We start from the raw sequence: 26,765 nt of genomic DNA on the forward strand, positions 1-26,765 counted from the left end.
CTGGCAGTTAGAATTAACTTTGCTCCAAATATGGGAAATGTTGGATGCAAGTTATTTCTGCAAAACTTCTGACACTGGGAGCTTTTGCTGCCATCAGATGACCTCTTCCCCCACCTCTACCTCTAGACCCAGAGAGCTTGTCAGGCCCCATTGATGAAGGTAGGATCTTGCTGTTGATGCAAGTGGCGGCTACCTTACCTTTAGAACCAAAGCAGTTCTTTTAACAAAAATGCACTCTCGTCTTTGATTCCCTGAAGTTGATATCAAAACCCAACTCCTCAAATATTGTGATGGAATTTTACATCAACACAAGGATCCTTTCCGGTGGTGGCTGTGTGGCTCCGTGCCTCTCTCTGTGGTATCTGATGGCACCATTGTAAGAAGTCCCTCTCTTTGTCAGCCTGCAATTAAATCAGCTCAGAAGAGCCTTCCTGTTCAGAATACCTCTTCGTGGTGTTTTAAGAAATGATTGTTCCAGCTTGGTGGGAGTGGGAGAAATCCGAGGTTTAATCAGAGGAAATTTCGCATAAAAGACATTCGGCAGACTAGTCTTCCTTCCTAAAGCTCTCTTCTTTATACCAGGTGCAAAGTGGCTTTAACACTCAGAGGCAAAGTATCTCTTACACTATAAAACACTGTTCTGGGTAAACATGAAGAGGTTTACTAGAGAGAGTGTAAACCTCCCAGAAAGATTAGATAATGGCTCCCCAGCAGGTGCAGCTGCAGACATCTATGATCGTGGATAGAGAAAGCTGTGCATGACTTGATTTAAACAGCAGCCATGAAACCCTTGCTGTGAATTAGGAACGAGATGGAGGAGCAAGAAAACTAGAGAGAAAGGTGGGAGTTCCTCCTGGATAATGTATTCATCCTAAGACCAGTGGAAACACTGAACACTCTAAAGATGGGATGGCAAAAGGAATTTGCAAAAGCACAACTCACACAGTTAATTACAAGAAAGGACAGTGTCCCAGGAGCATCAGGACTCAGGATCTGCAGGTTCTCAGAACTGTGAGAAGGACTCTTGAGACCCCTTGATTTGGACGCACACCTATAAGGCTGTTTTGATGGCCTGGTAGGAGAGGTGATTAAAAAAGAATCTTTGGGTTCATGAGTTTTGAGATCACTTCCAGGCTACACGATCCAACTCACTAGTCTTTTATGGGAGTTTTTCTTATTATTCCCAACGAGCCAATGGTGTGGAGGGGGAGATCTTCAGAAGCAATATGGCTTGTCTAAGGGTGATAGACTAGTGAGAGTCAAAAGCCATATTCAAACCAAACATATAGGACCCCAAAGACTTCAGTCCATCTGTAAGCTTCCAAGGACAGCTTCCTGGCTCACGCTGGCAAATCACTACCCAATAGCGTTCCCATGGAACACATAGAAACAGCCTGCCTGGGAAATGGTTAGGATGGTTGGCACATTATGGTAATTCAAAGCAAATTACAATTCTTATCTTGCATTATGAAATGCCATTCAGAGTAAAATTTCATAGATGAATTGGGTTTATTTATAATAAGTATGTCTAGTCAAAATAGGAGAAACTACTTAACATTATAATTAAAACTGATACATATCTAGTTGAAAAACTATCCAGTTCCTAAAATATTTCCACAGGAGATGGCCACATACTTTGGCACCAAATCTCCCAGTCCTTTCCAAGACATTTCATTTTATTTTATTCTGAAGGGAGGATTGTACATTTTCCCATAATACCATATCAAACAAGAATGTGGCATTATGCATTCAACAAGCCCCAGTGCCCAGCAGCCAAAGCACCAAAGCCACTTGTGTTGTAAGCTGAGATGCAAGGAAATATTTATTTATTTAAAATATTTTTTGCACTCATAAGTTAAACCAACAGCAATATTTCATTTCACAGTGTTTTAACACAGCCCTGTAGACAGAAATCCTGCAGACTACCCTTTGGATCTTGCTTACATCTGTAGACAGATTTCATTAATTTTTTCTTTTGAAGTCAGATATCCATTGAGATTTTTACATTTGAACTTTGCTTATATGGAAGAAACTGACTATAGAAACTGACTGTAGAAAAACCACACACTCCTTTCTCATTATGTTCATTATTTTCTCTAGAAATTTGACCTCGGGCTTGACAATTTGCTGATGGCAGGAGTGGAAGCCTATGGTAGGGAGAATCTTGTGAGGGCTGTTTCTACAGAGACCCCAGCAGGGCAGATGGAGGAGGTGGCTAGAGACATACTTCCCCGGGGGAAAGAATGGACTCAACTCTTAGTAGAGACCCTGGTTTCCAAATCTACAAAAGAGGGGTTTTACAATGTCACTGTGGATTCAAGTATCATTTTTTTTCTTTAAATATTTCAGGTTTTTACATGTTTAATTTGAATTCATTCATTTTGTAAATATTGGTGGCACCTGGTTCCCATGTCATTACAGATTGAACACCTTTAATTTGAAAATCCAAAACAAGATAAAAGAAACTTCAAATCCAAACTTTTTGACCACTAATATGGTATCACAAGTGGAAATTTCACATCTGATCTCCCATGACTGGTTGTACTCCTGTGCAGTGTGAAGATTTTATATATATATATATATGTATATAAAAACATAAAATAAGATTTATGTTTACACTTGACTCCCTTCTCTAAGATATCTCATTAGTTACAATGTACCCAAATATCTCCAAAAATTTTTCTGAAAGAGATCCAATATTCTCAACACTCCCTTTCAACAAGGGATGCTCAAGCCGGATCAGTGGCCATGAGTCTAACTTTTGAGTCCAGAGCCAAGGCAAAATGCTGACTCAGAAACTGACTCAGGCTAGCTATGTGCATTGTGGGAAGCTCTCTGTTGATGTTGATGTAGATGAAGGGCTGGGAACTAGGAAACTACTGAGCTGAGACGGAAAAGTTGAGCTCTAGGTTCTCGGGAGAAGAGATGAAGTTCCAACAGTATCTAATTTGGTCACTAGCAGAGATCCTACTTGCTCTTACAATGTGAGTCTTTGCCTGGGGCAAGGAGGAAGGGTACAGAGTCATACCCCTTCTTCTGTATTCTATGAGTCGTAAGAGCAGGAGCCTTCTAAAGGAAACGTGAAACCAGTGTGCAGGGATTCTGTGGCAGGTTGTGCATTAGAAATCTTGGTTTCAATCTCACCATGTCATATCCCCACTCCCTTTGGAAAGCACCAGAAATCAGCCAGACACCCTTTACTTGCCATCCACTCACAATGAATTGGTCTGAGGTAAGATTGTGTCTCTCTTCTTTTTATACAACATTCTTAGAAAAACCACATGTACATTCAAGGTTGAAAACTGTAGATTTATTATATAGAACTGTCATTCTTATTTGAAAACATCATGTGGTGCCATTTTGATAGGTAACTGAGATTTAAGTCCTGTGCTTCCTGCAAAGAGAGCTGGGCTCTGATCCAATCTGAATATTGTGATAAAAGTTCCCTTCCTCCTCTGGGCCTCAGTTTCTTTGTCTGAGTGCTAAGGATCTTGCCAAATGATGCTCTCTGTTTTGTGATCAGGATCTATCTACTCAAGGGATAGTAGAAAAAAAAACAAAGGAGGAGATAACAATGTTCAATAAGAAATGTACTCATTATCTTACTCATGTAACTGTAACCCCTAATAAAATAAAAATTTAAAAATATCTTTAAAAATATGTTTGGGAGGGAGAGGGAGCCTTCTAGAAACTGGTGTTGATACTTACAGAAGGAGAACCTGAGAGGAGATAAGGTTTCAGCTACATCTGCAACTAGCTATCTCTGACTCCACAAAACACCAAGCATGTGAAGTTCATACATTTAAGCATCCCATGCTCCTCCCTCCTCCCCCCTCCTCCCAGTGTTTGGCATCAGGATGGAGTCTTCAAGCTACAATGGCCATGAAAGGAACCGAAAAGAAACTGTTCTCTGGATTTTTACCATGGTCCATTGGCACAAATCCCATATACCAAAGAGACCCTTCTTAAAGGATCTCAGACTGCTGTAGCCCACTCAGCACTCTCCGCAGGAAGTAGTCTGGGACAGTCATCATCACCGTTGTTTAACAGCAGATTGGAGCTTGCATCTGAGGGCGGATGAGAGAAAGGAGAGCTGTTAGGTAGCTAGGGGGGTAAAAAGTGGGAATCTAGCACGTGGCAGATAACATCTGGCTGGTCTTGATGCTTCTTCCACCCATGGTGCTTTGGGCTCCTGTTCAGATGCTCCTTCCCATAATCATGTGAGTTCTTGCTCAAATGTTTTTTCTTCCCATAAGGCCCTGGCTGCTCTCTGCACCCATGAAAAGAGTCAGGGAAGAGCACACACAAGCTCTCAAGCAATCAGAATAAAGCCCTGGGAAGGAGCTATGGGAGGAGCCCCAGCTATAAAAACCACCCTCCAAGTGGACCCTTTTGGGGCCCTCTCTGGATAAAGAGTGCCATTACTGTTTCTCAGGGCTTTCTTTTCATTTTCAAATAAGCTTACTCTTTACCATTAATAATAATAATAATTTAATAATAATAATTAGAGATAGAAATATTGGTTTCAACTTCACTGTGTGTCAACTCCCTATTCCCCTTGGAAGTACCTGAAAACAGCCAGACACCCTCTACTTACATCTACTACTACTACTACTACTACTACTATTAAGAATGCTTAACAATAATAAATACTTTTCTGGGACCTATGTGGTGCCCAGGCCACCACCAACAAGGCCATTTGGGTGCTCTCCCTCACAAGGTCATGTGGGTGCTCTCCTCTGTCATAAGCATCTCTCCTTAGGCCTCTAACCTTCAGGGAGGGGCTCAGTCTAGTCCTTACCTGCAGAGTCTGCTCCACCAGGATCTTCCTCTGCATGCCCCTGAGAAATAGTCCATGTCTTAGTTTCTCCTGAAACCTCAAGAAATTGGAGGCTTGGCTATTGGCTCTAACACACCCTGTCCATTGAATCCACATACAAATAGATGGTTTGTTCTGTTTTTAAGAACAGGGTGGGTGGAGGTTAGCTGATAATGTTAACAGCAATAAGGAAAAAAAAAGCCCAAGAGTCTACTCAGGACTACTCATGGCTATGAAAATTTACACAGCTCATGTGATCTTTGCAACAAATCCCCGAAGTGAGCTCAGGAGTGGCCACACTGCACAATGGAGGAGGTTTGTGCTCAGGAGGCGTGGCCCCTGCTCAGGATTTCTGATGAGAACAGAGGCAGAGATCCCAGCCTATCCTTGCTGAACTTGGAACTTTTGCTCACTGCCAAGGGCCTTTCCACGTGTCTCATTGCCACACTCCTGTATATTTGGTCAGTAGAACTGTATGTCTACATAAGGTCACAAAGATGATAAGATATGCATCCATCGAAGACTTTGGTGCCTTTATACAGACATATAAGTCATCAATGTACATCATTTATTCTATTAGGACAGAAGCATGTACAAAACAGAGGTCTTCAGAAAGACTGTGGTCTTCAGAAGTCTCACAAGGGAGGATTAAACTTATATAAAGAAAGCTAGAAATGTATAAACATATATGTATATGAGCACCAGCACATATATTTAAATATGTAATATTGTAGACATAGACATAGTTATAATGCCTCCTGGTATGTTCTAATCCTGAGGTTTTGTTTAAAATCCTTTGGTGTGGCCATCTTTTATCAAGTACCCTGACCTTGGAGCCCATTGGAATGCATAGAGATTTGCAGAATGAGTGTCATGTCTCTTTGTTACTTATACCTTCAGGTAATTTTAAATAAGTATGACTTTTTAAATAAAAGTCAACAATTTCTGTAATTCTTCATATCACAGGTTAAAAGGGGTTGCTTGTACTAGGCATTAATGGCTCATGCCCGTAATCCTAGCTACTCAAGAGTCTGAGATCTGAGAATCACATTTTGAAGACTGTCCAGGTAGGAAAGCCCATAAGATTCTTATCTCCAATTAACTACCAAAACAAGGTCAGAAGTGGAGCTCTGGTTCAGGTGGTAAAGCATTAGCCTTGAGCAAAAAAGCTGAGATAGCACCCAGGCCCTGAGTTCAAGCCCCAGGTAGAGTGCCAAAAAAAAAAAAAAAAAGGTGAGGGGTAAAGTGTGATTGGAACAATTTCTTATATGAAAATCTCTACAAAACCAGCTGACAATAAAAACTTTTGAAACATCCTCTCCCCAACACACACACACACACACACACACACACACACACACACACGACTACATGGTCCCTAACCACAGATGCTCAAAACTCATTTGTTAAATGACTCAGGGAATATAATAACCTTTAAGTTGGTCAATTATCCATTACCATGAGCATTATGAAGAATCATGTCAAAACTGTTATGTGCTATATAGTCCATGCAAACTTATACAGAGTACTGCTAAGAATGACTTCCTCTTTCATCCTTCAGCAAAACACCTAAGTGGAACTCATCTTTCAACACTCAACAGTTGTTTATTGGTCATAATGTATTCATGGGTAAATCTGTATTTCCAAGCCTACTTTCTACTTTGTGTTTGGCTTGCTCCATGTCTGTTTACAATTTCCAAAGAGTTTTACAGTGCAATTAAGGAAGGCCTGCATTAACATCAAATATTTATCACTCTGTGATTCTGATTGTGAAGTTAGCTTGAGAGTGAAATGCAGGGTAAACTGCCTGTGTTAACCAGCTTCACAGGGTTCTCATCCATTGTCCTGGGGGCTGCCAGTGCACTCTTACCCTGCCTGCTGGCAGCAATAGTGACAGCAGTGGACACACAGTCTCTTGTGGCTGGGATTCTGATGGGAGAGAGAAAAAATAATAAAAAAAAAAAAAAAAAAAAGCATTTTCCAAATGGCCCCAGTGCAGCTGCATCCTACCCCCCACCCACTGCAGTTATGAAGGTGGGCCTGTTGATGTAAACCAGGCAGCCTGGAGTTAGTGCGATGCACTGCTGGAAAATGGGGTTCCAGGAAAAAGGTGCATGTTTTGTCATATTTATTGAATAGGTGATACTAAGAGCATTAGAGTAGCTTTGTTGTTATACTATTATTTTGAAAGCTACACTCTTTGAACTAAGTAATCAAGTTCTAGTCCTTATAGAAATGGATTAATCATGATTCTTCCTTTCTTATATAGAAAATGCAATGAGTTAAACACCCTGGCCAGGAAATAGTCTCTCTCTCTCTCTCTCTCTCTCTCTCGTGTGTGTATGTATTCCACTTTTCCCTATGGAGCCTTCTTTCAGAAAAGTTTTCCCAAGCTGTGAGACAGAGCCTCAAACATTTGTAGACAGATAGCTCATTCTTTCATTCAATCCAGCAGAAAGGAGTTTCTCTGTCCAACCACAATTCCAGAATGAAGTCTCACTGAGACTGAGCTTGTCTCTTTTGGATGAATCTCTGGTCCTTATCTGGTTTTAGTGGTACATCATTCTGCCTGGCCACACTAGCTATTCATGTACATCTCTAGAGGTGGGAATCTTTATTTCTAGGCCCACAAGAAACAGAGGAACTAAACCTAAAGAATGAATATTTGCTCTTATCCAAAGATGGGAAAATGGATTTTAGGCAGTCAAAAGAACACCATTAGTGAATACATATGTCTTTGTATAACCTGGTAGAAATGCTTATACGAGTTTAAACATGGAACAGTATGATTATAGTTCAGTGTCTTTTGTTAAAAGGTAATTATCTCCCTGCCACACACAAAAAGGTTAAATCATGACTTTCATACAGATATGCAATGAATACATGTCAAAACTTTTATGTAAGTTATCAAACACAATGTGGGAACAATGTATATGTCACAGCCAGTTCAGAGGAGAAGTCAAGAGAAGCTACAGGTTCACATCAGGAATCTCAAAATGAGCTACAGTTTGATGGCTGAACCTCCTTCATGGTGGGTTTGCTTACTCAGCCACTGCAGTTGTACACTTAAAGAAAGAACAACTGTTGTTTTGGCAGTTTCTAATTCCTTCAACCTCAAAGGCAGGCAAGGCAGAATCAGAACACTAGGAAGGCCGGCCCTTCCACTGGAGAATTTCCATGATGTTTTATTTTCAATTTCTTGGCATTCTTTCCTCAAAGAGACATGGGTTATTTATGACAAAATAAGACTGATCTTGAACTGGGTGCCAATGGCCTACCCCTATAATTCTAGCTCTCAGTAGGTTGAGATCACTGGCTCACATCTCAAAGCCAGCCTGAGCAGAAAAGTCTGTGAAACTCTTAACTAAATTAATCACCAAAAAGTTGAAAATGAAGGTTTGGCTCAAATGGTAGAGCACTAGCATTGAGTGGAAAAGTTAAGGGACAGTGGCCACACCTTGAGTTCAAGTCCCAGGAATGGCGTGCACGTGAGCGTGTGCGCGCGCGCGTGCACACACACACACACACACACACACACACACACCAAAGATTAATTCTTTTACTCTGGCCTTACATAAGGGCAACAAGACCATTAATTTCCTATATAGGTTTTCTGAAGTTTACTTTCTTGGAAGTTTCCATATGAAATATTAGATTGGACTTTTAAAACACCCTATTATTTGCTATCCTGAGGCAGAAATGCCAAGTCCAAAAAACTCTGTCTTCCAATTTTACCTTCAGTACTTATAAATGTTGGTGAATTTCTCTCCAAGTATTCCAAACTGCTCAGCCTATAAAGCAGTAACCTTCCTTAAGACTGAAAACACAAAAACTCCAGCACCTACCTCCTACTCATCAAAACAAGCCAGAATATTTCCTGAAAGAGTTTTCTAAGCACAGATTTCCTAAACTTCCATACAAGTAGCCCTTTCTTTCTTTCTTTTTCTCTTTCTTTCCCTCTCTCTTTCCTTCCTTCCTTCCTTCCTTCCTTCCTTCCTTCCTTCCTTCCTTCCTTTCTTTTTGGTCTTGGGGCTTGAACTCTGAGCTTGGGTGCTATCCCTTAGCTCTTCAGCTCAAGGAGAATGCTCTACTGCTTGAGCCACAGCACCACTTCCAGTTTTCTAGTGGTTTATTGGAGTCTCATGGACTTTCCTGCCCGTGCTAGCTCTGAACCGTGACCCTCAGATTTCAGCCTACTGAGTAGCTAGGATTACAGGAGTGAGCCACCGGTGCCCGGCATTTTGTGATGGTTCCTGGGGCTTGAACTCAGGGCCTGGGCTTTTTTTTGCTCAAGGCTAGGGTCTCACTTAGTGCCCCAGCTCCATGTCTGGTTTTGGAGGGTAGTTAATTGGAGGCTTTCCTGCCACAAGAGCTGGTTTCCATCCTCAGTCCTCAGATCTCAGCCTACTAAATAGCTAAGATTACAGGCATCAGTGCCCAGTGCCCAGCACAAGTAGCCACTGCTAATTAAATGGGTATCACACCCAAATAGGACATTCTAAGCAAGGCCTTGATTGTATAATCAGTATTTTCAGTTATATTTGGTAAAATAATGATAGATTCTTGTTGAAATTAGGCAAATAATTATATTTCCTGGACAGTAGGAAACACAATAAGCCCTTATGATGACAGAGAATACCTATAAGAATAAGATACTATATTTAAATAAATAATTTCAGCTTTCCAAAGGAGAGTCTACTAAATAGCTCTAGGATTACAGATAGCTTGATCTTTTAAAAAGGGAAAAAATGTCTTGAAGATCAAGAAATTAAAACAACAATAAAATAAGTAATATTCTGAATAAATAACCTCCATAAATGTCATGGAGGGACAAGAAGCAAGATGACTCATGGGCCATGTTCCTTCTTTTAATATCAACCCACTCTCTTAAGAACTAACCTGATTCCAAGATAACAACATTAATCTCTTTTTTCCTTCCTGTGATTCTTTCCACTGGTTCATGTTCTTGCCTCTTTGTTACCCACCATGATGCATGAAGTTTTATTTAAAAGCAACACAGAATGAATTGACTCATGGTCTATACTTACAGAATACCTTTACTTGACATTTTTGGTGCATTCCCAGTCTATACTGGTTAACTTTTATTTTTGCTTTATTATTTAGGCTCTCTGTCTCAGTCTGTCTCTGTCTCTCTACCTGTCTCTGACTTTCTCTTTCTCGCATGCATGCACGTGCATGTGCACCCATATACACACATAGCCCTATGTGTCATGGTTATTGCATAGTAGTACAAGATTTCTCCCTTTATAAAATTCATTTACTTCCAATTAACCATCCACAACTAGAACTGGAGACATACCTGCTAAACACCTGGCCATAGTGACATAATGTCATTGGGAGTTGGGCCTCATGGAAGGGCATATCCAAAACGGAGATCTTGGCTCCTTCCTATCCCTCTTTTTGTTTCTCATTCACTATGAGGTTAGCAATTTCTCCTCCACATTCTCCTGCCATGGTGTACTGCCTCATCAAAGCCCCAAAAGCAATGGGGTCAAGCAACGATAGACTAAAATCTCTGAAACCATTAACACAAAAAAACCTTCCCTTCTTTAAGTTGATTTACTTCAGGCATTTTGTCACAGCAGCGGAAAGCTATTATCTGATTTTTGTCAGTCAGCGGTAATGGAAATGGGATAAATCATTGTCTTTAAATACAAAGATATTATATTTCTTGCTTGCCACAGAAACAAGTAAATTTCCTTCTGACTTCTTGTTCTTGTTCATTTCCAGTGGATGAGTAGTAAATTTGCATAATTTTGTGTTGGCTCTGTATCCATATTTTTTTTTTTGTCAGTCGTGGGCCTGAACTCTGGGCCTGGGCGCTATCCCTCAGCTCTTCAGCTCAAGGCTGGTGCTCTACCACTTGAGCCACAGTGCCACTTTTGGCTTTTTCTGCTTATGTGGTGCTGAGGAATCTAACCCAGGGCTTCATACATGCAAGGCAAGCACTCTATCACTGAGCCACCTTCCCAGCCCTGTATCCATATTTTTGAATGCAAGTTCAACTCTCTCATTCTAAAAAAGTGTCTTAGTCACTCTTGACAGAGTTCTGAGTTCAACACTGCTCTCCAGTTCCTCATGTGGTCTATCTAGGTATCTCCTTATATGATTACTCTCTAGTGACCTATGAGATGGTTAAAATCAGCCTATTTCACTGGCTCCTTGGGCCCTCACACCCTGCATTGGCTGCATGCATGACTCCCATGACTATTTCTCACTCAAAGCATGAGGAATTCATACCTGCTTGCTTAAAATATACCAAGTAGATTTCTCCACTGAAAGCCTATTTGGATCAACCCAATAATCAACATAGGTATTGGCCTACAGGTAACTCTCTGAATGTCTACTGATCTCTTATGCATCTCTTCTTTGGGTGGTGACCTGAATGACCTCATTATTTCCCCCTGGGCCTACCTCCCCATACTACTCCATGGGGCCCAGCTTTCCAGCTTATCAAGGTGTAAGAGTCACATCCAAGCCTTATAATTTGTATACAGTTGTGGTTTTGTTACTATTGCTCTGACTATAAGGTAACATATTTAATTACAAGTATAATCAAAGCAATTTTCTTCCATTCCATAGTAAAAAATGATGGATAATTAATGAAAAACTCTGAATGTTGATATTCAACCATTATTTGTATTTCTTATTCAGCTTCCTTAAGTCGCAAAATATATAGCATCTCTCTTGCACATAAAAACAAAAGTGGTGTGGGTGCTGCTGGTTCATGCTTGCAATTCTAGCTACTCAGAAGGCTAAGATCTGTGGATCATGGTTCAAAGCCAGCATAGGTGGGAAAGTTTGTGCGACTCTTCTCTCCAAATAAACATCCAAAATGCTGGAAGTAGAGCATTAGCCTTGAGCAAAAAAGCTCAGGGACAGCACATAGGCCTTAGTTCAAACCCCAGAACTGCCCCTTGCCCCCCACAAAAAAGGAGAACACCAATTTACATATTTGAAATTTAATGCGTGCATCAAACCAGTTACCCGCTCACTCAAGCAAAATAATCCTATGGTTTTAGTACGTTTGCAGGGTTTTTTGTACAACTATTTCTACATGAACTTTAGACCATTCTTTATCATCTGCTAAGGAAACTCCAGAGAGATTAGTGGGTGTTCTTTTTTATTTTTTTTCCCCAAGATTGGGACTTGAACTCACTATCTGATCTTTGCTTTCACACATTGGCTGGTGCTCAATTATTTGAGTCATGACTTCAAACCAATGGTCATTCTTTATCTTTCATTTCCCTGAGCCGTCCTCTCCCACATGTGGCCCACTTACCTATTTTCTCTCTCTGTATATTTGCCTGTTCTGGGTAAATATATTTTAAAATGATTCCTGTTAACTCTAGTCGTATATCCTTTAGCCAACTAAGCTTTCTCTATCCTTCTGTCTCCTAAGCATTAAAGGGTTGGCTAATTACCATTGCATCTGTTTCTGCAAGATGACTTTTTAGAATTCTGTGCATAAATGAGAGCATACCATATCTTTCAGTGTCTGGCTTAATGTTTGGCTTACCTCAGTTAGTAAGATGAACTCCAGGTTTAGACATGCTGGTGAGAATGGGAGAATTTGTTCATTTTTATAGTTGAAAAGTATTCAAAGAATATGTTACATTACATTATATATATGATGGGTTACATAGTTTCATATATAAAATATGTGTATATGCACCACCATTTTCCTTAGGTATATATCTGTTGTTAGACATTTAGATTAGTTATATATTTGTTATGGAGTACTACAATGAGAATATGAAATTCACAATGAAAATTATTGGCATCCAAATATCTCTTCATACTGACTCCATTGGATATACCCAGTAGTCGGATTGCTGAATCGTATGTTTGTTTTTATAATTGTGAAGAACCTCCATACTGTCTTTCATCACAGCTGTACTAAATTCCATTCCCACCAACAGTGAGCAGGGTTCTTTCCCCAACATCCTCACAAGCACTTGCAATCTTTTATCATTTTTATTTATTGTGAAAATAACATACAGAGGAGTTACAATTACATGGGCAAGATAATGAGTACATTTCTTATCAAGCACTGTTGCCTCCTCTTTGTTTCCCCTTCCTATCCCTTCCCATCTCCCCCAGCCCCCACATACCCCCATACCGCCTAAACACCCCCCCTCCCGCCAAAGTTGTAAAGTTTGTTTTTTGACATAAGGATTTGTACATCTCATTGTTGCAATGGGTACACTGTATCCCTATTTAAACAATTTGTTTTTTTCCCTTCCCCTCCACAAATTATACCAGCATCAAATACAGTGAAAGCAGGAGTTATACTGTGGGGGAGGAACATACAAAGCAACAAAGAAATCATCTTATAAATATGTTAGAAACAATTGCATGAAAGAAAAAACATTTGAATACTCACCTAACATCAACTCATCTGACCTCTTCTGCTTGTCTCAAACATATACTAGTTATTACAAATAAGGGAAACCATGGGACCTATGTTTCTTTGGGCCTGGCTTACTTCACTTAATATAATTTTTTCTAAGTCTTTCTGTTTCCTAACAAATAGGGCAATGTCATTCTTTCTGATGGAGACATAGAATTCCCACCAGCAATCCCAATTTTGGGCATTTACCCAAATGATCACAAACAAGACCATACTAAAGCTACCAGCACAACTATGTTTGCAGTATTATTTACCATAGCTAAGATATGGAACCAACGCAGATGTCCCTCAGTAGATGAATGGATCTTTTATCATTTTTATAGCAATCATTCTACCAGGGTGGTCAATAAGACCATGCTAAATCTGCGAAGAAAAAATTAAAGTGACTTAAAATACTTAAAATATTCTATTACAAATGATGGAAACCACGGAACTCATGTTTCTTTGCATTTGGCTTACATCCCTTAATATGATTTTTTCCAAGTCTTTTCATTTCCTTACTAATGGGGCAATGACATTTTTTCTTATAGAAGCATAGAATTTCTTTGTGTACCCATACCACATTTAGCATACGTCTAGGCTAGTCCTAGCAGAGGATTACAGTAGCTCACTAGCTATGTACATATGACCATATAAAATGATGCTAATCAAAATGCACTCCAAGATATGGAAATGAGATTTTAAAAAAATATAGTGTGTGAAATTTCCTTCCTTCCTTCCTTCCTTTCTTTCTTTCTTTCTTTCTTTTCTTTCTTTCTTTCTTTCTTTCTTTCTTTCTTTCTTTCTTTCTTTCTTTCTTTCTTTCTTTTTTCTTTCTTTCTTTCTTTCTTTTTCCTTTGGTTTATCCCCTGTTGTCTCTGTGTCTTGTATATACATTTTATCCGATTTGGGGAAGAGAAGGGAAGAGGGATCACGAAAAGGTGAGACAAAGGACAAAGTATGAATCAAGGCAACAGTGATACTCACAAGACACTATGAACTTTATAACTTGGGGGATGGGAGTTGGGGGGGAAGGAAAGTGGGAAAAATAAGGGGGAGTAAGAAATGTACTCATTACCTTACTTATGTAACTGTAACCCCCCTGTACATCACCTTCACAATACAATACAATAAAATAAATGTTCTAGTACCAATTACTAACGGGGAAAACAAAAACATAGATACTATAATAAGGCAATTCCATGGGTTTCTCTGTTTTAATTTTTGCTTAAAGTTGGTTAAAAATCTAAAGATTGACATTATCTAGCTCTAGAAGAGTAGGAAACTGAACCTGATAGGCTTTGTTTATTTAAATTACATATTATGTATAATGGGACTATCTAACACACATATAATAGGGCTATCTAATTTGTTCCCACTTAGGTGAGATATTCAACCCACTGAGACAATATCTTGCTATTCACCTTTTGCCCATTTCTTCCCTGAACAAATAGCTATTCTGGATAACCATCTAATATGAAAATAATTTGGAATTGGGGCTGTGATCAGGGCCAGGAAAGATGCTGATGGTGATTCCTTATGAGCAAGGAAAAAAAATAAAACCTAGAGTACTCTTCAATTATCATAATTTCCACTGTCATTGCAAATTCTGTACATAAAAGTATTTGATCTGAGGCACAACAGATATGTCTGCAAATTACACAAGAAAGGATGGGAATGGACCTGTCTTTAAAACAACAAACAGAATCAGTCATTATGAGGACATCTCCATCTTAATAGACATGTGAATGCCACCAAAGGCACACTCCATTACGGCACAAAGTTCTGGAGATTGTCACCCAATCCCACACCCACCCTTCTCTAAGTTTAATTAAACCAGTATCACACTGAGACGAGAAGGAAAACACAATGATACAACAATAAACAAACATTAATCATGATCATTACATACATTTTATTGCATGAAATAAATAATACTGTGCGCTTTTACCAGATGATAAAGCTCTTCCTCTTGGATACCATCCTAAGGCAATTGAGGGGTAAAATAATACTAATAATGATAATAATAATTAGTATGAAAAGGAGGGAAAAGGCTGATCACCACATAAAGCAGAAACTGGATCCTCCTTCCCTTATATTAATCTCATATTTGCTCATTTCTTCCTTTTATAGTCTAATAAGGGTTTTTTTCTTGCTAAGATAAATGAAAAAGTAATTTCATATTTGTAGCCTAGCTTCAGTGTATGGAATCCAACTCTAATTGCCCCAGGGCATAAAGACATGTGGAAGATTCTGTCAATATTCAATCCACACAGATGTTATTCCACCAGGAAATAGAGGAGGGGGCCTCTGCAGCCTGAGGGTTCAAAAGGAGAGCAAGAAGGAAAGACATTTAGTAAGACTCAAGATGCTGGCCTTTGTCTTTGCTTGAGAAAAACCAGGCCCCTGGTCTTACTTGATTCAAGTCATTTTCTGAAGGGAACTGAAGGTCTCCCCAGCTGGTCTCTGAATCAGGAATGAGCCCCCTTGTGGGAACGGCCTTTTGTTTCTCTTTCCAGACATTCTTTAGGATAAAGAGCATGTTGGGAATCACCACTAAACATGTAATACGGCTGTCCAGTCCTATTGTCCCATCTCCACGTGGGAATGACAAGAAATGGGTCCTCTCCTGCAGAGATGGCCATTAAGGGCCACGTCACCAGTCAGACATGAATCTCACTCTGGGGCCTCACTAATTGTCCCATCTTGAGGTGCTTTTGTACTGTGTTGCCCATGACACCATCTTAGGGAGTCTCTTTTAATGAACAAATGACCCAACCTGCCCTCACAGGCTTCACGATGTCCAACGAAATATCTGCTCAGGAGAGAGACAGGTGCGGGAGATTCTGCTTCAGTCTTCTCTGGGAAATCCAGTAGAAGAATTCTTCTCGGTCTTCTCAAGAATGACTAGGTTAAAAAAAGTTTCTCGGGCTCTTCTACAACCTAACTTCCATTCTTTCTTGAAAGAACCACAGTCAATTTAATGTGTGACTATTTGGGATGAACCCTTGCTTCTAATTTCAAGATGGCACCTCTTAAGCAGTGCATATTGGATGAGTTCTTCTCTGCCACTAGGAAGGAGCCTCTTGTGTTGTCCCCTTGGAACTCACTAGGGTTGACTCTCAACCCAACTGATAAACAAGAGAAACAGACAAAAGAGGGTGGTGTTCTTTCGTGTGCCAATATACCTCTCCATCCCTCTCTATTCTCTGTACACTTCTTTGGTTAATTCACTTGGGTGCCACTGCTGCTATTCAGGGGTGGGCATTTGACACTTTGTGACAGAAGTCTAGCTGGTATCTCTTCTGGTTTCTCATGCATCTGACCTTTCCTTCTGGAGAGTCATAAGAATGTAGCCAGTTACAGGCCACTAGGATTCTTGTGGATCTCCCATCCCCTGCCCCTCACCCAACACTTTTGGCTAAGAAAGCAAGAGAAGGAATGGGAGAGTGGACCCACTGCAAAGCCTCCTCCCCATCATGCCCACTGCAAAGCCTTCTCCCCATCATGCTCCCTCAGGGAACATCCTGTGCCCTCTACCAATCAGTTTCTAGTACTGCTTCTATCATAAATACTCTGATTAAAATGTAAATTCAGCCACCCTATCAGCTTCCCATTAAGGGAACTCTTTAAAAATGCCGTTAATCAGCTGAAAGATATGTAGGGAAATACTACTCATCAATTGTAACTGCTTATGACAGTTAACAAAGCTTTATATTTGCCCCAAACATGTGCTGATCTATCCATTACGCCAGGGTTCACTCTCACGCTAATTGTACATTTTCTTCTCTAATGCATTTTTGCTCTTATCTCATAGGCTAATGAAAGCCAGGAAATCAATAAATATAAATTATACATGCAAAGAAGGACTGCTGTGAACATAAAGTTTCTAATTAATTGCACTTGATTAATTTATATCCTTTAATTATCTTGCGAAGCCACAAACAACATAAATATCTTTGCAATCTGGTTATTGCTATGTCAGTCATAAAAAAGCAGACACAGTAAATCTATGAAATCTAGCAAACCACATTGCCAGAAAACATGCAATGGTATATCCCATAAATATCCTCAAACTTAACTCAAGACACTGATGAATAATTTCAGTGTGACAAATTAACACTAAATATGTTGTATGGTTATTTGACAAAGGTTATAGTGATGTTATAAGTTTTAAATGGTGCATATGGACTAAGCAAAATATGTGGATTTTTTTCTTGCCAGGCTTATAAAAATCAGCTTAAGCTAGGAAGGATAGTGTAGATAAAGTCTCTCATGCAAATAGTCCATGTAATTCTGCCGTTATGTACTAGGAGCTGGTCAAGTTGAAAGGCAAATGGTTAATTATGTTGTGTCTTAGTTACCCTTTGATTAGATTGTCCAGCAAAAGATAATCTCGTCGCTTCTACAATGACAAAAATTAAATGCATATTTCTCCTGGAGAAATTTAAATCCAGGAACTGAACACCAGGTTCGTGGGGGGGGGGAGATGGGTGTTACATGCTTTCATTGTCTTAAAGAGATGCAACTTTTACATGGAAAATGCTTTCTTTTTATCCACTTCCTCCTCCCCTTTTAATTTTATCTGACTCTGCTAAGCCAGCCATCTGTCACTGATGTGAAATCTAATCCTCTCTGTCCACCAAGCTTGCTCTTTGTCCCAGGACACAGCATATTACCAAGCATCTATATCTACAAGTTTCATAAATGTGTAAAAAGAAACTGTATCTGTCCTCAGCTACACTCAGACAAAGACCATCTGTCAGCAACTGCAGCTATTTTATTTTTTTAAAAAAAGCATCCAAAGGGATTTGCCCTTTACCAAGTAAACCCACTTAACCCTTCCAATAAGATTAACTGTTATTTGTTTCCATTAAATAAAAATGACCATACTAATATACATTTAATAGTTCTGTAACAGTTGCAGAAAGATCAGCTCTCATGTGAATATCTTTTGTAGATAAAACATATGCGCACATAAATAAAGGAATTATGACAGCAATTAGATAACCCATAAGGCAGAGGGAGGTTTCACTTCCTTCCTCCAGTCTGGGGCTATGAAAGAGAAGCCAAGATAAAATATAGACACCAGAAAGTATCATACTCTCCCAGTCTTCAATTTTACAGTAAATAGCACTTCTAGATATAAAGTATGGCTGAATACACACAGTTATTAAGATTCAGAGGCCGCCCTCTGACTTCTGTCCTCCTATTGCTATACATCCTGGTAGACATCTTTATAGCTCACAGGCTGTACAGTTTAGAATATATATATATATATATATATATATATATATATGATACACAAATAGGCCCTTGCTGATTTCACTGTAATTATGGGAAATTTGCTGGTGGAGGGGCAAAGCTACTATGAAGAAGAAACAGTATGGTAAAACTATGGTCAGATTTTGGGAGTTCTCTCTGTTCTGTTCATCCTGATGATTGTCAAAGTTATTTGGGATTCTCTGATTCAAAGCAAAATAAATCATCTTTTTGCTTCACCAAGAAAGCTCAGGCAAGTTCTGTCAAATGTTCAACTGCTCTCGAGATATTTATGGAGATTACTGCAGAAAACTGTGATTCTTAACATCACATACACAGAATAGAAATGCTATCATCTGCCCACAGTATTACTGAAGTGTGTATATAGACTCAGAAAATCTCCAGCTCTGGTAGTCTTGCCCCATAACCTCAAGAGCCCATCGCTCTCTGCTTTTGCACGCAGGCACTTGATGGGCAGAAGGGTCAAGTGCTTTGTAAGTAGCTGAGCTTAGTGGACACATGAGCTGGTGGGTATGAAGCCATGCATGTGATGGCAGGAAAGACAGCCTGGCATTCCTTAGCTGCCAGCGTTTGTGAAAGATCAAGCCACGTTTCTTTCAGGGAGGTGGTGAGGGTGACTGAGGATTGAGTACCTACCAGGTAGATGAAATGGCACTGTTTGCTTCTCTCCTCTGTGCTGCTAGCTTTCCTTCCTGAAAATATTTTATGTAGTCCTAGCTGCTCAGTTTCAAGAGGAAAAAAATTTCAATGAAAAGATTTCCTCAGTCCCAGCAGATACAGCTGATTTTTGATAATCCATGCCTGCATTTCTCTTCTCATGGAGCCTTTGGATATAGCTCCCCAAGATCATTTTGCTTTCCCCAAGTGTTTAGATAGATGGTTCAGGAGCACCCCTCCCTGTCCCAGTCTACTCTCAACTTGGCCAAGTCCTCTGCCCTGAGGGCCCAGCCCCTCCGCTCCAGAGCTGATCTCCCTTTGAAGGGTGGGGGGAGACCAGCAATTCCAGGTCCCAGACATCCATGATCAGTGCCTTGTGTACCCAGAGACTCCTGAGGCAGAAATAGCCCCTTGCTGTGTTCTCTGGGAGAGTGTGCAGTCACTAAGGAGACAGGTAAATCTCCTGGTGCTGAAAACATTGGTGAGGAAGCTGCATACTCCATGCATCTCGCCTGCCTCCAGCTTCTTTCTCCAAGGTAATGATCAAGCTGTGCATAGAAAGGGGTGGGGGAGGCAGAGCCTGGGGAAGCTTAGCCCATGTGTTCCTCTAGCTGATCTGGGGAGGGGGGGGAATCCCAGTGTGGCCAGCAGGTAGGAAGTTTGCATCTCCCAAGCCCAGCTTACCAGATTTGTCATTTTCGATTTAATGCACCTAGGTAGCAAGCCGACTCACTAGGTTTGACTGTAATTACCTTATCTTTCCTATTTTTAGTGACAGGACCAGATTATTTTAAGTGCATTTTATAGAAAACCCTTCTTTACTGAAGTATAAAGACTGTAATAAAGACAATACAATGTTTTGAAACTGTTTTAAATCCTTCACTCAGCGTTGCTTCTACAGATTTAACATGTAGGGGTTCTAATCTTACTGCTACTAATTAGAGCTTTAGTGTAATTGTGCCAACAGGGTGCTTGGCATAATAATTACTATTGAGAGTTTCTGGTGGCGCAGTAACATGCCTACATAAAGCAGATATGTCTCCTGTTACAGTTCAGTCACCTTTGTATGTTGACTCAAGTTGGATTTTAACCAAGTAAGGGGTTATAATAAAGCTTAAAAGGCATATACATATGTATGATTTAGGTATCCATTTTTCCTCCGTGAGTCTTTTGAATATTAATTAGCAGGAACCTCAGAAGGCAACAGAGACAGATTTTATTTCAAAGATCTCACAATTTGGGGCAATTCGCTCTGTGAGTGGGCCTGTCCACACTTTTGTGGCAGAGTCTAGATTGGATTTTGCAGTGTAGCACTTCTAGAAGATTCTCTGGGTGAGGGTCTCTCTCATGAGAAACACTGCTATGTTGTGACAAGCCAAGAAGTTAAGAGCTCAGTGGAGTAGGGGTGAGGGGGGAGAGAAGGGGCAGGGAGTCTTGTTGGCATAGGAGCTAAATCTGTCTAGTTTGCTGGAACAGATAATTTCTCAGTCATGGTCTGCCCCCTTAAATATTGGGAAATATCAATCTGGATGGTAGAAATCTTTTTCTTCTCCCAGACTAGGTAGTTTCTGCTTTTTTCTATTACTCACTATAGAGGAGGCTGCTACCAAGACCTGTCCCTGTGCTATATAGGGGAGGTGTGTGGTGTGAGTGTGGGGAGGAGGGTGCAGTGATCACCGTAGACTTTGTCCAATAGAACAAACCCTGAATTTGGCCTGGTGACCACAAAGTCTCTTTCAGACTTACCAGGCCACTAGCAAAGCCCTCTGCCTGGCTTGGGGGTTTCCTGTGGCTGGCACTGGGCACTGGATAGGCAGATAGTCTTTGTGCTGTGAGAACACATTCATATGCACTGGCAAAGCCAGGCTGTTTTTGTATGTGTCCATGTATTTTCGTTGTTTTCTGTGCTTTTATTGTTGTTGTGGCCCAGGTGAAAGCATTTCTACAAACCTGATTTCACAGAGTAGTAAGTTACCCAAGAGGGTGTCACCAGCCATTGAAAGTGCTCTACAGAGGTTTTTTTTTTTTTTAAATGTAATAAATACATTGGAAAGGTACTGTGTAATGGCCCAGAGCCTGAACTACAGCTCCATTTAGCTCCAACAGCCTTGTTTTTACTGCCCCTTAGTGCCTTACTTTTAAAGCGACAGGAAACCAATTTCTGATTACAAATCAATGGGTTAGGATGTCACCTCCGGATGGCGAATTTAGCTGTAAATCAAAGGGGGAGGGGCCACCCATAATGCTAGGAAATTGGGGGGTCAGGGGATAAAGACAATTGCTTTGTACAATGAGGATGGAAAGCCATGTGTAAATACAGCGCTTGCTATCTCTGTCTCTGGGGAACAAGCAGGTAGCTCCGGCCGCCACCCTCCCCTAACACAGGTTAGTGTTTCACAGGCATCAAGTCAAATGGGGCTGTATGGGTTTTCCATTTTGCTGGAAAGGCTCTGCCCAGGATAAGGAGTGGGGATGATCCTTCTGTGACCGGAAGGGCCAGCTCCTAGAAACACATCTTGTTCACCAAAACTACATATGCTCTTGGCATGAAGATAACCTTTTGATGATGCAGTTCTCCCCGCCCCCACCACTTTTTTCCTTTAAGCTTTTAAGATAATCTTCCAGAAATCATCAAGCTATAAAAAAAGAAATCAATCAAAACAGAAAAGGTTCCCATCACCCCGAAAAAAATCCATAACTTTTGCATTTTAATAGAGACGCTATAGGACCAGAGCCGTCATTTTCTTTCTGATGTGTTCCTTTGATTTCCCTAGTAGCTCACAGGGCTGCCTTTCTTGAGAAAGGGATTATTGAATTGTGTGTCTCTCTCAGATGTCCTTGATCACTCAAGTATCTGTACTTAAGAATGTTAGAGTCTGTTCAGCTGTGGCCTCTTTGGGAGCTCATCAAGACTTGTCATCTTAATATTAATTGGGTTTTGTGCAGGAATCTGGAGTCCCATCTTGAGTGGCTTTCAATAGAGAAGATTATGCCCAAAGCCAGATACAAAGACAAACAAATTTAACACCACAATTATCATAATTGCAGAAACATTCTGTCATGAAATAAGCAAATCTGATTAAGAGCCCTTCTGCATTATCAAATATTAATCTGGGTGACTCAGCCCAACCTGGTTTGAACATAAGAGGCTTCTTATGGTTTTATGTAATAACAGATTTGTAAAAGCTGAACGGAGAAACCCTAATAGTATGAGACAGTCAAGCCAGGATAGTAAAAAGGATATTTGCTGAACGTAATCCACTTAAATTTAAAATAGGCACAGATAGGATCATAAAGATCAAATCAGAATTAAAATATATCCTGCCAATGAGATGGGGTGGATATTTTTGTCTAATTTCAACCACATGCTTATTTTGTAACATATTACAGAAAAAAAGAATTATTAGTGTTCCTTTTTGTTTTAAAAATGAGGTAAATATCTTTATGCTCAATCATCATAATGAAATGTACAGTCACTTGGCCTTCTCCAAGCTTTATTTTGGTGCCCACACAAACTGGTTGGCTATTACAAACAGTAATATTCTTGCTAAGCCGGTGCGTTCATTTTATTTGTAATTTTCAGCTGCTTTTAGTTTAATTGCACCATTTCCTCAATTATTCAAGTTCATTCTGCACACACTTAAGTTCATTAGCCATTGTCAAATGGGAAAATTACTTTGCAATTTTAATATTTGTTGGACAAAGCTGTGTTAATAGAATCACTGTCGAAGCTAGGCTTTCCGTTTTTGCTACATTGATCATTGTAACTGTCCAAATGGACTAGAAACTGCATTGGCTATCTTTTCTCTTTCTGAGTACCTTTTAAGGGTAGTGATCTGACCCACACAGGTAGTCATTTTTGTGTGTTTGTTAACTTAGGATGGAGGGTTTGGGGGAAGAGAGCAGTATTAATGTTTTGTGTTGAAATGATGCCTAAATACATAGGCAACAATATGCCAGGCAAGAGGGTAAATTTTTCATGTGCATTTGCAATTGGTGTAACTATGATATAATTTTATGCACCAAGTAGCAGCCTATAGTGACACAAATATAGACCTCTGAATGATCATTAAGTCAAATGTTAAATCAGTCTCTCTGCTCCACAGGTTTTTAGTACCATGAAAGGTATAGTATGATACTATATATTATACTCTACTATCGATACCAACATATGTATATATTATTTTTCCACAGAGATGCATTTTATGTGTATGTGTAACTGCTGGCATTACAGAAGCAGCTTCTTTCTTCCTCCCTTCCTCCCTCCTTCTCTCTCTCTCCTCTCTCTCTCCCTCTTTCTCTCTCTCTCTCACACACACACACACCACACCAGATACTTAATGCATGTGTATCTGTACTGTATTTAAATTCACATACATATTCTTGTAACAAACAGGCTATGTTCTGTTTGTTTAATTGAGACACCTCTTCCCATTATCTTATTTGACTAATAATTACCCACTTGCTTTCCCTGGTAGACACACAATTTATTGCCTCATCTAAGAAGGAGAAGTTGACCAGTTTGACTAACACACAAAAAGCACCTCTACCTGCCTCTATCTCTGTCCCCCTTGTCCCCTTGTGCCCCTAAGAAGGCATTCCTATATGTGAGGGTGCACAGTGTAAACCTGGGGAGGAACCCCTGACAGCATTCCTTATCTCCCCAATAATTAGGCTTGTGGTTCTGCTTTATTAACTACAATACAACAGGATCCTGCCCTCTGTCACCTAGGGCACTAATAGATGATAGTTGCTCTGATATGCAAACCCTACAAATTAAATGACTGAAGCAATAGGAAATGAAGTTAAGGCAAATTGCATCAAGATAAGGCAATCAATTATTTACATACTAGTTTTCCAAATATTAAGCAGGAGGCTTTTGATTTTACACGTGCACATGCTGAACTGCTAAAACAAGTAAGTCCACTTTCCTGGTGTTTGTGAAGCCTCAGTGATACAGGAATTCCGAAATAATGGATTTCGCATGCTGAAAACCAGGGTGAATCCAGTCACCCTTGCATTACTTTTCCTGGGAAACTTCTCCTTCTATTAATTGTAGGTGTGAATCCCAGTGCAAATTTCTCCAGTTTCAACAGGTTTCTGTCTTCATCTTTTCAAGAGTAGATTTGTGCCATATTTTTCAACTTTCTGCGTACCTTTCTAGGAAAACCAATCATATACCCTATGCAAGATTAAAATTACCCTAGGAAAGAAAAGAAAATCGATTGGTAACCAGTTATAATTATATTCCAGTTATAACAAGTTGCTTAGCATTATGGTTTATTTAGTTATTTATTATTTTTATGTTTTCTTATCTTTAAGTAGTTGTATAAAGGAGTTCCAATTTAACATACCCAGTTTATGAGTACAATGCTTCTCCACAAGAAGCCTTAGCTGTGGGTACCAGGCTATCCTGGGTTTGGAGAAGGTTGATTATCTCCATGCAGAAATACCAAGGTGGGAGAGGGATAAATTTGAAAGGAGGTTAAAAATGAAATGACACTGAGCTTTTCTCACTTGTGTCAAAACAAGCACATCTTTTCCTTTTTCTTCCTTTCACATTGCTGACATTTGCTCATCTTGGAGGTGGAGACATTTTTCTTTGCAAACTGTAATCCTGGGCTAATTTTAAATCATGGTAGCTCCGTTGTTGGTTTTTTTTTTTGAAAGACAGCTCTAAATTTTCATCCTTAATCAGCTTCTGAATATTACAGATAGAATTATAATGTTTGGATATTTAGTAAGCCTTAAACATCACTATTACCAACACACGCAAGTTGCCTTTCATTGTTCACAATAGTCATGTAAAATTGTGTACCTTGACATTATAAATGACATTTGGTTAGAAAAAGAAAGTCTTTGTACTTCAGTTAAAAAAATGAAAACAGGAGAAAAACAGCATAGGCTGTTAAAAAAAAAAGCCATATGTGAGCAACCACACTCTATCAAACTGTTGAATCACCTCAAATATAGTTAATTGTTTCAAATGGCAAAGTTTCAGAAACTCTGAGAATGTTTCTTACTTTGATAAGGTATCCTTTACTATTAAATTCATGCACTGAGTTCCTAAGTTGTCTATGGAGCAATCCTTTTTGATTTACAAAATACTAAGCAGTAAAAAAAAATTAAGAAAATTATATCTTCATATCCCTACAAAGGGACACCCTAAGTAGCTGAAAACTTTATTTAAAACCAACAAAACCAAAACCAAACCCCTAAGCAAGATTTTTCGATCTGGCTCTTTTGTGGAAATGATGTGTAGGTGGACCTGTCACTTGCAAAAGTTTCACAAACATTTGTGAGAAGGAGGTGTGTGTGGGGGGAACCCAGAAGTTCAAAGTTCCCCTGCACAAGACCGAACAGCTGGGTACCCACTGCAGGACCGAGACACACAACCTTATTTATGCCACAAAATGCCCCACAAGTTTAAAAAGAAAACATTAAAAAAAATCACAGTCACCTTGGTGTGGAAGGAAAGCCCTCGTGCTGCATTCTACCTCGGCCTCACCAATCGGTTTTGAACCAAATCTGCAGTGACTATAATGCCGCGCCGGCTTCTCCTCCACCATCTCCTCCCAGCTGTTTTGATCTGGTCAAATCCATTATCCCAAACAAAGCTGCATACATCTTGTCGGGGATGCACACAGACTTGCCTTGTTTACTTTGGGAAGACGGGTTTTATGGCAATGTTAAATACATACTAAGCCCTCACTAATGGAACGGCTTGGCTTGGGGAAGGGATTGCTTTGGCGATTCCTATCACCTTTAATCCATCCTTCAACGAAAACGAAAACAAAAAAGAAAAAGGAAACAACCACCACCACCACCACCACCACCACCACCACCACACCTGGCCTCTTGCCGGTGCCCTCAGGATGGATAGCCCTGGAAATCCTCAATTTTCCCTACAATGATGCGTTTCTGATCCTGGCACCCAGTGCTTCTAGCCTTGGCAGCGCGCGCGGCTCCCGTCCGCCCCCTTCCCGCTACCCCCCCCCCCCCGCAGCCAATCTGTCTTTTCCCGGGAGAGCCCGGGGTCCCGGGTCCCTTCCCGCCTCTCTGTATGTTTGAGTCGAATCAAAGAACCCCCCTCCCCACGTTGCCTCTGTTTTATTCAGCAGGACAAATCGCAGGGGCTCTGGTTACTTACCTGTCTCCGCACTTGGCTCTTCCAAACCACGCTAGCTGGGCACATGGGAGTTTGGGGAGCTATTGCATGCTATTCCTACAATGGGTCTCGGATTGTTAAATCGGGAGATGCACAGCTAGCTAGCTAGCCGGAGGATGCTCGGTGCGACTTGAGGGCGTGTTTGGAAACCACTACTTCATCGGGGTGGGGGAAAAAGCGCTGTGTGGGGGGCAAGAGGTTAACCTCCAGGTCTGAACACACAAGCCAGGAACCGAGGGGCGCACACGAGAGGAAATCACTACTTAATTCCACAAACATGCGTCTCCATGCGAGAAGGGCACCAGAAACTTTGGGGAGCTGTGGACTTGCCTTCGGCGCCCGGCCGGGAGCACCGGCCTCCATTAAGCGCGGCGCAGCGCCATCTGCCGGCCGCCCCGGCGCCCTCCGCCCGGACGCCCTGCGCC

Source organism: Dipodomys ordii, unplaced genomic scaffold (assembly GCF_000151885.1).
Source record: "Dipodomys ordii isolate 6190 unplaced genomic scaffold, Dord_2.0 Scaffold106, whole genome shotgun sequence".
NCBI lineage: Eukaryota > Metazoa > Chordata > Mammalia > Rodentia > Heteromyidae > Dipodomys > Dipodomys ordii.